The 11690-nt window shown below is 41.3% G+C and overlaps 1 long non-coding RNA gene across 1 annotated transcript; it reads right to left on the reverse strand.

Annotated features, from left to right (window-relative positions):
• Positions 1-480: 480 nt before the first annotated feature.
• Positions 481-8749, reverse strand: LOC120575186. The gene is made up of 3 exons (XR_005641960.1): positions 8602-8749; positions 7343-7405; positions 481-764 (listed from the first exon to the last, which is right to left on the reverse strand). It is a non-coding gene; the product is annotated as an uncharacterized LOC120575186 (long non-coding RNA).
• Between the last annotated feature and the right edge of the window lie 2941 nt (positions 8750-11690).

Raw genomic sequence — 11690 nt, forward strand, 5'->3', positions numbered from 1 at the left:
GTTGCCTTCTTTTCTTCATGGGCTGACCCGTTTTCAACCTCATTTGGCGCACAATTTGGGCACTGAAACAACTAGCCTACTGGGCTACAGAAATTCCACACAGAGGCAGATAAAACACATCCAGCCTCATCTACATTCCTTATCTGCTTCCCAACCAGCTAAACCCACCGAGGAGGAACACTTGACACTGATTTCACATCATTGTCTGTGAGCGACCTCATCCTTTCCTCTTCTCCCTCTGTGGTCCCCTCAGTGAGATCTGTAAGCTCACTCAGCCGTGCGTACTGACGTCTAATCAACAGCAATTAACCCTGGCCTCGTCCACGGCCTGCTGAGCTAAGAGATAATGAAGACACCACTGTGGGTTTTCTTTTTTTTTCACACCCTGCTTTTGTCACCCGGATGTTTCCCTCATGGCTGACTGACAATGGAATGTGATCAGCCGACTCAGGGAAAGTGTACCCTCGATATCGCTGTGGCTGCTGGGTCAGCGCGAGCAACGCTGTGATGTAGGAAATAAGATACCGTGCAAAGTGCGAGGCTGTTTTGATTTTTAGTGTGGGTTTTGTGCAGCGTAAGGATGTTATATACGGTACATGGGAAGATAGGAGCCAGTGCGGCTGGTGTGCGACAGACCTTGTTTTGGGTGTTTTTAATTCCATTTCTCATTCCTTGTTGCTGAGATAATAGGGTTCCTGGCCAATCCTTCCTTCCGCTGCATCTTTGGTTTTCGCTCCTATCGCACTGCAAGACTGTAGGCCGACCTAGAAAACAAATAAGCACAGGGCACATCCACACAGTGTTAAGGTCTTTTGTTTGAGACAAAGGTATTTTGCATAGCAGAGATAGCGAGCAGATCTCAGATGGGGATTTGGAAACCACCTTGTAATCTTTTAGCAGAAGGACGATTCAACTGTCAGTCAATCTCCCCTGTGAAAAGCAGTCGGGCTAGTTGGAGGCTTCGATGCAAAAATAGCAAGGGAGATAGAGGACACCCCTGCTCTTCCCCCACAACTGACCTTTGAAGAAAAATGTCTACATCAAATACTCTGAATTATCTATTCAAATGCCTGGAAACAATCTTTAGACAATGACACATCAATCATACACTCCCTGAGACGGGGATTGTTGTTTATATAAATGCTGTCCATCTGGAGGAGAGATCTCAGCAACGTTACATCTCTGTTTCTGTGGGGAGATGGCAGAAAAAAGAAATGAAGGAAGTTCATAGAAAAACTTAAAATTCTGCTTCTTTTTTTCCCCCTCTCTTCTATTTTTTTCTTTCTCAAATCCCAGCGTGAATGTGTCGGCGAGCTCGTGGTATGCACCAAGATGAAAAGTAGAGGCCATCCCTTTGAAATCCTCCTCAAGTCAAAATTACCATTTTATTTCAACTCCAGCCAGGAAACGGAGTGCGGGGCCACTGCTAACTGCTTTGGGCATATCGTTATTTATTGTGTGTAAACTTTGGAGGAACATTGTTGCCTGGGAAAATGTGCTGTGTGGGTGGTGGAAGTGAGCAGTTGGAGCAACCACAAAGGGAGAGATCAGGCCTATTTTCTCTGTAGGAGGAACACATAAAAGTGAAAATAATGCCCATTATTACAGAAAAACAACATCAGACTTCTTTGCTCATAATTTTCTAACAGCCAAGAAGTTACTACTGAAGCTAAACAACCAACCAGTTGACCCTATTTAGGTAACTGCATTATCATTTTTGTTCTGCTCTTTTAATTAGTAGGCTGTCTACGTTAAGTGGGCCATTATTGAGTTGGAACTAACTGCTTTTTTTTTTTCCATAAAGGTCACATTAAGTCTGTCATGTTGTTTTATTTAGTTAGCTTTATTTACCTCTACACGGCAGGGGGTTAGCGTTACCTGAACTACATACAGTGGACCTACTCACAGAAAGCTATGCTTTTCACACACAGTGACACACAGTGATACTTTGATTAAGTCTTTTAAAAAGCAACTCCAAATCAAACGATTATCAAATTATTGTCTTTAACTTGAGCCAGATAAAGGGCCAGGAACATGGCATCATTCCAAATCTTCACTCATGTCCTATTCCTGATATCAGTAGTGTATCTTGTAGTGTATTGTATTATTGGTCTTTTGCAGTCTATATCAACGACGTTCCACTTCCGGAATTGCTCCGGTGCCACCGGAAATGCACTGGAGCTGTTTTCGGCCGGATGTCTTGTTACCTTCCGCTTCCGTGTGTTGGCATTTTAAACTCCGGTGGATTTCTGAGGACTATGGTTAACTGCTCCTCAGATCTCTGCAGGGTAAATCCAGACAGCTAGCTAGACTATCTGTCCAATCTGAGTTTTCTGTTGTACGACTAAAACTACTTTTGAACGTACACACGTTCCACCAAAACAAGTTCCTTCCCGAGGCTATTTTGCAGCAGCAACGTGGATCTGTCCGGTGGTTAGCGACGCTTGTGATTGGGTTAAAGAGATGCCAAAAAACCAGAGTACGTTTTTCTCCCATCCCAGAATGCTGTGTGGACTAGCCAGACCCTCCTGCGCAGCGCTGTGGAGGTAGGTCTGGCAAAGCGAGACTAAGGCCACATGTACACTATTATGTTTTCATTTTCAAGCAGCATTTTGAGACAAAAATGATCACCGTCCACAAAAAAGGTTTTAGCTCTGTAGTCAAATTAATCTCTGTATTAATATGTCTGACAACACATATCACATGACCATTCGCATTGGACACTGGGCATGTGCGTGCCGGTGGAAAGAGGAAGCAGATTGTCTGACGTTACTCTGCGGTTAAAAACCATGGATGAATATGTTTAGTTTGGAGAAAGAACAACATTGGCGATAGGTAAGTTACTGATATGCAAGCCTGCCTAACCGGTAAGACTGACTGACGTGCGTTGTCGTTTTCAAAGGTCTCTGTTTGTGCCCGTCCAGACTACAAAGCAACCCCGCCGTTTCCAAACCAAAACGGGGGCAGCAGTGTTTCCACATGTCTCTGTTTTAGGGGCTCTGAAACGATGGAGCAGTATGGACGTGAGGCGCAAACGTAGCAAAAGATATTCGTTTTTAAACCAAAATGTAGTAGTGTAGATGTAGCCTCAATGTATTTGTTGCAGTTATGTCGCCTGGTAACCATTAGATTATATAAAGGTTCATTCACAATAATAATACCACTCACCCCTTGTCAGCTTGAGAGGTGGCAGTAATACGTACGTTTGTAGGTTTCTCCTTTAAAATGGGTTCTAATAGTGATACGTTTTGACAATGGAATAAAAAGTCGCAAAATAATTCCTTAAATATTTTAACTCTACTCATGTTGACAGATCACAGCGTCAAATGAATGCCAATGTTGCTCTGTGGCTTTTGGATGTATAAATGCGCATTTGTTAGCTAACATGTTAGCCATCAACTTTACAAGGTAATATGATATGTGTTAACAGCTTGATCTGCTGCCCCCTAGTGATCAGAAAATCAACGAATGCAGCTTTAAAGTTTGGATGACTCCGTATCACTTTAATCATTTGTAATTGCGATTGACAGAGGCTTCATACCGGATTAAATTCACATTGCAGTTGGCTGCTAGCTGCTTTACCATAGAGCAAGAGGTTAATGTCAAAAAGAGAGATGGAGATTTAGACATTTGCATAACGCATATTAACGTTCCAGACTGTCCTCCCCTGATAAATGCTCCCATAGGTCGTTTGGTCAAGCAGCAATTATGTCTCATATTTATGTTGATAGTGGTGGCGCCCTCTAGTGGTAGGAATTATGACTGAGCAAAGCAGGAAGTAAGGTGATGAAGTTTAAGAGCACAGAAGGTGGTAGGTTGGGATGGTTGATGGGTCAAACAAACACAGGACTTTCATCCATGAGCCCGGGGTTCAAGTCCCGTTTAAAAATTAACCGTAAACAGCGAGTTTTCTTTTAAAAATTACTTTACAAACGGAGCAATGTAACGTTCAGCGTCACATGCGTAACAGGAGGTCTGACTTGAACCCAAACCACAATGTTTTTATAAACTTAACTAAATAGTTTTGGTACTTAAAAGTCCCATGACATGGTGCTCTTTGGATGCTTTTATATAGGCCTTAGTGGTCCCCTAATACTGTATCTGAAGTCTCTTTTATATAGGCCTTAGTGGTCCCCTAATACTGTATCTGAAGTCTCTTTTATATAGGCCTTAGTGGTCCCCTAATACTGTATCTGAAGTCTCTTTTATATAGGCCTTAGTGGTCCCCTAATACTGTATCTGAAGTCTCTTTTATACAGACCTTAGTGGTCCCCTAATACTGTATCTGAAGTCTCTTTTATATAGACCTAAGTGGTCCCCTAATACTCTATCTGAAGTCTCTTTTATACAGACCTTAGTGGTCCCCTAATACTGTATCTGAAGTCTCTTTTATATAGGCCTTAGTGGTCCCCTAATACTGCATCTGAAATCTCTTTTATATAGACCTTAGTGGTCCCCTAATACTGTATCTGAAGTCTCTTTTATACAGACCTTAGTGGTCCCCTAATACTGTATCTGAAGTCTCTTTTATATAGACCTTAGTGGTCCCCTAATACTGTATCTGAAGTCTCTTTTATATAGGTCTTAGTTGTCCCCTAATACTGTATCTGAAGTCTCTTTTATATAGACCTTAGTGGTCCCCTAATATTGTATCTGAAGTCTCTTTTATATAGACCTTAGGTGGCCCCCTAATACTGTATCTGAAGTCTCTTTTATATAGACCTTAGTGGTCCCCTAATACTGTATCTGAAGTCTCTTTTATACAGGCCTTAGTGGTCCCCTAATACTGTATCTGAAGTCTCTTTTATATAGACCTTAGTGGTCCCCTAATACTGTATCTGAAGTCTCTTTTATATAGACCTTAGTGGTCCCCTAATACTGTATCTGAAGTCTCTTTTATATAGACCTTAGTGGTCCCCTAATACTGTATCTGAAGTATCTTTTATATAGACCTTAGTGGTCCCCTAATACTGTATCTGAAGTCTCTTTTATACAGGCCTTAGTGGTCCCCTAATACTGTATCTGAAGTCTCTTTTATATAGACCTTAGTGGTCCCCTAATACTGTATCTGAAGTCTCTTTTATATAGACCATAGTGGTCCCCTAATACTGTATCTGAAGTCTCTTTTATATAGACCTTAGTGGTCCCTAATACTGTATCTGAAGTCTCTTTTATATAGGCCTTAGTGGTCCCCTAATACTGTATCTGAAGTCTCTTTTATATAGGCCTTAGTGGTCCCCTAATACTGTATCTGAAGTCTCTTTTATACAGGCCTTAGTGGTCCCCTAATACTGTATCTGAAGTCTCTTTTATATAGACCTTAGTGGTCCCCTAATACTGTATCTGAAGTCTCTTTTATATAGACCTTAGTGGTCCCTAATACTGTATCTGAAGTCTCTTTTATACAGGCCTTAGTGGTCCCCTAATACTGTATCTGAAGTCTCTTTTATACAGGCCTTAGTGGTCCCCTAATACTGTATCTGAAGTCTCTTTTATACAGGCCTTAGTGGTCCTCTAATACTGTATCTGAAATCTCTATAGTCTATAGTGCATGGAATGATAAAATCCGAGCCGGCTACAGGCACCGCCAGAGGACGGTCCTTTCAGGGGCCGTGGTAGTGGAGTTTAGCCAAAAAAAGTGAGCGTCAATGCGGTGATGACGGTTAAGTTTAGACACCAAAACGACTCGTTAAGTTTAGGAAAAAGATGGTGGTTAAAACACTCCCAAGTAACGAACGAGCGTTTCCAGGGTGAAGGTATTTTGTTTTCGTCGGGAAGTGAATTCCGCTCCCCGGCTTGAAAGCGCTGTGTTTTATGTCGACACCACATTGTGCCATTTCATTATTTTCCATTGGATATTGAAGTTCATAAAAAAAGTGTTTTGGCATGGCCAGGGTGGCACTATATCCATGGTATTGCAAGGGGGATTTAATTATTGCATGTTTTGTTGTGCCTTATCAAAAAATCCCCTGGATATGGGGGATGCCAAAACGCTTGTGGGTCATACTTCCTGCCACCGCTAGGGGCGCTAATTTTTGAAACGCTCCTGAAATGGTTGTATTAGAAGGTAGGAATAAACAACCTATATCGTCGTATGGTTTGGAGGACTTTATGCTTCTTCTTTTCAGGTTATCCACAGATTAAACACATACGTCGTCCAGAAATGAACACACATACTGTGTGGCAGTTAACATGAAGAAGAATATGATTCATACCATCATTTATACTGTCAATGTTGTGTTGTTCTTCCCTCACGTAACGGCTGTTATCATGTGTTTAATAGAATTAAGAGCACAAGGAGAGGGCGTGGACAGAGCCCAGTTGATTCATGACCAGCGGGGAAGCAGCAGAGCTTTGTTGACTGTGTTCTCGTCTAACAAAAAAGTACATCTAATCTTAAACATATGGCTGAAGCCGGGGATTCATGCATGACAGCATGCAGAGTGTGGAAAAACACTGCTTTTGTGTTTTTTTTCTCAGCCAAAAATTGACGTCTGCTCCTTTAAGTCCTGCATGCTTTTTGCTGGTTTCAGACATTTGAATCAGACACTACCAAAACCCCTTTTTTTTAAGTCGACGATTGTGCCATGTCATTTTTTAACTCAAATTAACTCACTTACTTTTGGTCAAATATTTCACTGCTGCACTTTTCTGCAAGTTGGTAAGGATAGTAAGAGTAGATAAACGAATGGAAAAATCGGAAAACAAAAAATGACAGGAGCTTGTTACAGAAAGCAACAAAATGCAAACTGTTTGGTTGATTCCACAGGTATAGCATGTCCATACAATATGGGTCCAAATACTCACCAGGCTGTATTGGTGTATACTGTGTGCTCTTTTGTCAATACTTTTCAACTTCCCCAGCTGTAATACAGATTAGAACTGTATTGGACATTTTATATATATGTTTTTTTACCTGCAAAGTGAGCAACAAAGGTTCTCACTACGGCCTTTTTCACAACACTTGTTATACAAATCTTACCGAAGCTAATCACAATTTGTCTGCAATGAAAGAGTCCCGCAATCCTCTTCTGCCTCAGTAACATCTTGGCTGTCCTCAGAGAAAATTCTGCAAACGTGTCAGTCGAAGGAGTTGAGAAGCAAGCTGGGTGTTGCATATATATTTGGACTACGAGGGCTTGTTCATTTGTTTTATCTATCCCACTTTTTGTGTCCTCCGCCTCAATTTATTTGTACTGGCCTCAGCGACATCGGACTTGGCTGTAACGCGTATATATTTAAACAAGGACTGCTGAGGGTAGAGGGAAGTGTTTGACTAAACTCTAGTCGGGTCTCCTCAAACATTTAAACACGGTTCTGTCCGTGGGGGCAAGATGTTTACCTCAGCTGGTTCAGTTCCCGCTGGACACGCAGGCCGCCAGTCTCTCACTCTCAGATCTGCACTCTGGAACAGAAGAGAAGAACACGGGAAGTCAGAGAAGAAGAGTGTGCGACGGGCAGTGTTGTAATCAAGTACTTGAAAGCAGTACTTGAGTAAAAGTACCAGAAAATGACTTTTGTAGAAGTTAAAGTCACCATTTAGAATAGTACTTGAGTCTTAACCCTTGTGTTGTCTTCCATTCGACCATGTACTTTTCGTCCTGAAAATCTACACTTTTTCTGACGTTTTTGTCTCTTTTATTGACACTTTTGTCTTTTTATTTATCTTTTTTTTTACATTTACCACTTCTTTTCACTACTATTTATAAAAACCACTAACACCAACTTATTACCAGTTTTACACTCATTTTTGGAATTCCTGGTCAGTACACCTCATTTATAGGAAATTATACCTAATTCTTGAGTTAAAAAAGCAGAAATTATGAATTATTTAGACTCTTATTAAAGGAAGGATAATTACAGAAGGGTAAATGTCAATGTTCAGTCTGGTTTAGATTTTCTTTTTTTTTTCAAATGCTAATTAATTTGATTTAAAACCCCCCATAAGTCAATGAAAGTAGAGATCCTATCTTTTGTTGTACTTGCGAAGCGCGATGTATGGAATCATCCAAATGAGGTATAGAAACCCATATTTCTGATATAGACATTTTGAAAAAACGGGTCAAATTTGACCCGACGACAACGCAAGGGTTAAAGTAGCTGATATTTACTGTACTTGCAAGTAACTTTCTGATATTAAATGTACCTAATTATTTGAAATAAAAGTAAAAAAACAACTTTGATTATGAAGTCCGACATCGACAAAGAAACTTCTACTCCAACGTACAAACACATTTCTTGCAAGTGAAGAGTAACGAAGATGCTTAGAGGACACATACCGGAGTAAAACTATACTTTTTATTTAGGAAATGTATAATTAATTAAGTAATTATGTAATTGTTAATGTAAAAGAAATATGAATAACGAAGTAAAGTAGGCAGTAGATATGTGAAAATTATACTTAAGTACAGTAACTTAAGTAAGTAAGTAAGTATTTGTACAACCCTGGTGATAGGCGTAGAAAAGAACAAAGACAGGGCAGTTGCAGGAAGTAAACGAACCAACGGAGAGAAACACAAGCGTGTGAAACAAAAGGGAGTCGGTCACACACGACCAGATCATGTGACAGGAAGCACATGCTCTGATACTTTAGCCACTGACCTCTCGTACACAGGAGTGGGGGGGGGGCTCTGCAGGCCCCATCTGCACGGCCTATCCCTGGCTGTGTGCAGCGTGCAGCACCTGGCCCCACGCCAGCGCCCAACGGCCCTTTGTGGTGGCCGGAGTGGCCGGTCGGGGTCTTCCTTTGATCCCGGGCCAAGTATTCATCTGTGAAGTAAGAGGAAGAGCAAAAAAAAAAAAAAAAAGAGAGAGGGAAAAAAAAAAACAGAAAAAAAGAGGGAGGGGGGGTGGAGAAAAAATAGTCAACCTCTGCTGCCAATTATTGGAAAAACATCAAGGTCTTTTCTGTCCGTGTAAAGAGAAAGAAGAGAAACGAGGGAAGGGGAGGTAGAAGAAGAGATGGCGTTTGATGGCTTGGCTCAGAGTTAGTTGGGGGATTGAGGCGAGGCAGAAGCTGACCTGCAGGAGGTGATTACAGGTGGAGAGAGGTATTTGTCTGGCTGCTAAGACTCTAACGTTTTATGGTGTTTTTCTTTTCTTTTCTTTTTTTCCTGTGTTTTTTTTTTAAATCTTCGCCTCTCTCACTATCTCTCTCAGCCTCCCTCTCTTGCTCTTGTTGCTGCCATCCTTATCTGTGCCTTTCTGTCCGTTACCACCGTGTGCTGCTGAACCAGTTCACAAATAAAGGTCATTTCTTTGTCTCTGCTGAGGTGTTTCTATCTCTGTCCATCTGTCTGTCCATATCTCTTCAACCTTCACCATGCAACACACACACACACACACACACACACACACACACACACACTGTATATATACAGTCAAAGATTCTCCATAATTAAAGAGCGCTTTACACGCTGAGCCAAACGGTACACACTTTCCTAAATGGGCGTGGCCTTGTATGAAACTACAAGACCAAGTAAGTCGTGTGGATGGATGAAAAGTTATATTCGTGTAATTTATTCATATTTTTTTGTTGCTAAGATTATCTATTTACACAGCTAAAAGACACATTTAGCACTACCCGAGTTAGTTTCGTTAGGGCGTTTGCGAACGTTAGTTGACGTTAGCTTAAATCTGCGTCGTCAGATCTCGCGAGAGTTTGTTCCTGAGACAGAAACAGGTCTATCTGTTTCTATGAAAATTACCATTTCAGTGTAGTGAAGAATGGGTCCAATATTTAGTTTGGTGACTTTGGGGGCGAAAGAATCGCTCATAATCTGTGTTCACATTCACGTCTCCAATTGGAATCAATACACTCAGGACCTGCCGCTAGTTTCCTAAAGAGGCGTGGCAGTGGAGAAACCCACATGACACAGATACAGGAAGTTACTCTGAGTTGGGGCGTCTCGGTTCTAAACTGTCACTGATACAGTATATAAACACACACACATTATATGTCACCAGAGCAGGAAGCGAGCCTGAATGACAGCCGGTACACTGCAGAAGCATGTCAGACAAATGACGGGGATGTGATGACAACAAACAGAGGAGAGGATTACAGTGTTGTCAGTAAGCAAGACACATTTTTAAAGCCCGTGAAGAGCAGAAATAATCACATAAATGATGCAGGTTACACTTCCACAGGAACTCTAACTTGGCCTAACAAGCTCAAGGTGCTTTCTTTTATTCCTTTTTTTCTTATTCAGGCAAGAGTTTGGCTATTATATAGCACTTAGACCTGCTTTATAATAAATAAAAAAGACATGTAAATGTCACTTTTTACAATATGGGACTTTTAAGGATCATTTTGGTTTGGTTCCATCTCAAAATCCCATACTCCTATAAAAATCTTATACCTTAAAGGATCATTTCCAGTTTATTAGTTTATTAGGATTTTCATTTCTATTGCATAATGACACTGTACCCACCAAGGTAATTGCTGAGATCCTGGAACACAGTCACAATCAGACTGAAAACAGGCAGTAACAGATTAGATAGCCAGATTATCTAAGCCTGGCCGATACACTTGAGGTCAACATGATATTAATATTTAAAAGTTAATGAACCAATATTTTCTTTTTTGAACATAAACACCTAATTTAGAGCAAACATTTGATAAGGATTCCCTAAATTGGGTTATTAAAATATTGTGACAGAATGCTGTTTTTTTGGGAATGTGGATCTTTTAAGATCAATTTGAGGAGTGCCTATGGTTAGCATTTTCCAACTTTTATCCTGTCATGCTGTGTTGGACTCACACTGGTCTTGGTCTTCACTCGGTCTTGCCCTGCCTTGGTCTTGTTCTTGGGCTTGACTCGGTCTCGCCCTGCCTTGGACTTGTTCTTGGTGTTGAATTCGGTTTTACCCCCTACCGCTTCGGGATCTTCCGTTCCGTTCTTGCCTTGCCTTGGTATTGGTCTTGATTCATTGCCTTGTTTATTTCTTGCGTTGCCTTGTTCTTATTCGTGGTATTGACTCGGTCTCCCCCTGCCCTGGTCGTGGTCTTGACTCGGTCTCGCCCTGCCTTGGTCTTGTTCTTGTCTCGGTCTCAACCCCACAAAGTCTTGGTCTTGTCTCTGTCTCAATGCTCTCTGGTCTCGGTGATGACTTGCTCTTTGTTTAGGTGGTCTTGACTACAACACTGAACACCCATGCTATGAGATGACTTGAAGTATTTCCAGCAAAAAATAAATGCAAACATGTTCATAAATATAGTATATGTCATGTACACAGACAAACTACATCCTAACAGCAGTGCAGTTGCTTTAATACGAATGTTGTGGTCAGGCATTTGGTATAAGGAGCCTAAACCCTGTTCATGTGCATCACTCGCCTCCTCTCCTCTGCCTCCGTCCTGGTGGACAAAGAAACCGAACAGACAATAGAGCACGCATTGATCACCAAGGACAAGTTTCTATCACTCTCTCTCCCTCGGCCTCTCCCTCTCCCTCCGTCTGTCTCTGTGATTTTCCTTTCATGGCTGTTTTTCCTGCTGTCTCCCGAGACCTTCTCCGTCGACGAGAGAAAACACAAACTGAACATTAAAACCCCCCGCGGCCCTTTAAACACTTGTCATTTGTCCTTTGTACAAATCATGGCGAGAGTTGCTATAGAGACTGCTTTTTTTTCTGTTTTCTTTTCACCAATTCTTGTTTCATCAACTTTGCTTGTGAGACAGAGAGAAAAAG

The sequence above is a fragment of the Perca fluviatilis genome, chromosome 1 (assembly GCF_010015445.1).
Source record: "Perca fluviatilis chromosome 1, GENO_Pfluv_1.0, whole genome shotgun sequence".
Classification (NCBI taxonomy): Eukaryota; Metazoa; Chordata; class Actinopteri; order Perciformes; family Percidae; genus Perca; species Perca fluviatilis.